Source organism: Rhamphochromis longiceps, unplaced genomic scaffold (genome assembly GCF_057381845.1).
Source record: "Rhamphochromis longiceps isolate RC_006_pf unplaced genomic scaffold, R_longiceps_female_GT1.1 unmapped_scaffold_8, whole genome shotgun sequence".
Lineage (NCBI taxonomy): Eukaryota > Metazoa > Chordata > Actinopteri > Cichliformes > Cichlidae > Rhamphochromis > Rhamphochromis longiceps.
In genome coordinates, this window is record NW_028187228.1 from 2,501 (window position 1) to 5,000 (window position 2,500).

The following is a 2,500-nucleotide window of genomic DNA, read 5'->3' on the forward strand; positions in this document are numbered from 1 at the left end:
GTGAGTAGCAGCAGGGCCAGCGCGCCCAGGAGCACATCTTTTTCGACCGTAAAGGGAGACAGGAGGCCGACTCACTGCCTCGGCTAAATGGAGAGGGAATTTCAGCAGGGCCAGGGCACAGGCATGGACCTTTTTCAGCTGCAAGGGAGGCAAGAGCAAGGTGTGATGTAGGTCCCCGGGGCCTGCTGGAGGTCCAGGTCCATGCCCGATGTGAGTAGCAGCAGGGGCCAGCGCGCCCAGGAGCACATCTTTTTCGACCGTAAAGGGAGACAGGAGGCCGACTCACTGCCTCGGCTAAATGGAGAGGGAATTTCAGCAGGGCCAGTGCACAGGCATGGACCTTTTTCAGCTGTAAGGGAGGCAAGAGCAAGGTGCGATGTAGGTCCCCGGGGCCTGCTGGAGGTCCAGGTCCATGCCCGATGTGAGTAGCAGCAGGGCCAGCGCGCCCAGGAGCACATCTTTTTCGACCGTAAAGGGAGACAGGAGGCCGACTCACAGCCTCGGCTAAATGCAGAGGGAATTTCAGCAGGGCCAGGGCACAGGCATGGACCTTTTTCAGCTGTAAGGGAGGCAAGAGCAAGGTGCGATGTAGGTCCCCGGGGCCTGCTGGAGGTCCAGGTCCATGCCCGATGTGAGTAGCAGCAGGGCCAGCGCGCCCAGGAGCACATCTTTTTCGACCGTAAAGGGAGACAGGAGGCCGACTCACTGCCTCGGCTAAATGCAGAGGGAATTTCAGCAGGGCCAGGGCACAGGCATGGACCTTTTTCAGCTGCAAGGGAGGCAAGAGCAAGGTGTGATGTAGGTCCCCGGGGCCTGCTGGAGGTCCAGGTCCATGCCCGATGTGAGTAGCAGCAGGGCCAGCGCGCCCAGGAGCACATCTTTTTCGACCGTAAAGGGAGACAGGAGGCCGACTCACTGCCTCGGCTAAATGGAGAGGGAATTTCAGCAGGGCCAGTGCACAGGCATGGACCTTTTTCAGCTGTAAGGGAGGCAAGAGCAAGGTGCGATGTAGGTCCCCGGGGCCTGCTGGAGGTCCAGGTCCATGCCCGATGTGAGTAGCAGCAGGGCCAGCGCGCCCAGGAGCACATCTTTTTCGACCGTAAAGGGAGACAGGAGCCGACTCACTGCCTCGGCTAAATGCAGAGGAATTTCAGCAGGGCCAGGGCACAGGCATGGACCTTTTTCAGCTGTAAGGGAGGCAAGAGCAAGGTGCGATGTAGGTCCCCGGGGCCTGCTGGAGGTCCAGGTCCATGCCCGATGTGAGTAGCAGCAGGGCCAGCGCGCCCAGGAGCACATCTTTTTCGACCGTAAAGGGAGACAGGAGGCCGACTCACTGCCTCGGCTAAATGCAGAGGGAATTTCAGCAGGGCCAGGGCACAGGCATGGACCTTTTTTCAGCTGTAAGGGAGGGAAGAGCAATGTGCGATGTAGGTCCCCGGGGCCTGCTGGAGGTCCAGGTCCATGCCCGATGTGAGTAGCAGCAGGGCCAGCGCGCCCAGGAGCACATCTTTTTCGACCGTAAAGGGAGACAGGAGGCCGACTCACTGCCTCGGCTAAATGGAGAGGGAATTTCAGCAGGGCCAGGGCACAGGCATGGACCTTTTTCAGCTGTAAGGGAGGCAAGAGCAAGGTGCGATGTAGGTCCCGGGGCCTGCTGGAGGTCCAGGTCCATGCCCGATGTGAGTAGCAGCAGGCCAGCGCGCCCAGGAGCACATCTTTTTCGACCGTAAAGGGAGACAGGAGGCCGACTCACTGCCTCGGCTAATGGAGAGGGAATTCAGCAGGGCCAGGGCACAGGCATGGACCTTTTTCAGCTGTAAGGGAGGCAAGAGCAAGGTGCGATGTAGGTCCCCGGGGCCTGTTGTCGTACCATAGGCACGAGTGGTGTGTGTGTGTGTGGCAAAGAGTTTCTGCGCAGTGTACCAGGGGCACGGGGAAAGGTTGTTGTACCATAGGCACGAGAAAAGTTGTTTGTACCATAGGCACGAGAAAAGCTGTCGTACCAGGGGCACGGAGGAAAGTTGTTGTACCATAGGCACGAGAAAGTTGTCGTACCATAGGCACGAGGAGAGTTTGTGTGGCAAAGTGCTACTGAGCGGTGTACCAGGGGCACGGCGAAAAGTTGTTGTACCATAGGCACGAGAAAAGTTGTTGTACCATAGGCACGAGAAAAGCTGTCGTACCAGGGCACGGAGGAAAGTTGTTGTACCATAGGCACGGCGAAAAGTTGTTGTACCATAGGCACGAGAAAAGTTGTCGTACCATAGGCACGAGAAAAGTTGTCGTACCATAGGTACGAGGAGTGTGTGTGTGGCAAAGTGCTACTGAGCGGTGTACCAGGGGCACGGCGAAAAGTTGTTGTACCATAGGCACGAGAAAAGTTGTTGTACCATAGGCACGAGAAAAGCTGTCGTACCATAGGTACGAGGAGTGTGTGTGTGGCAAAGTGCTACTGAGCGGTGTACCAGGGGCACGGCGAAAAGTTGTTGTACCATAGGCA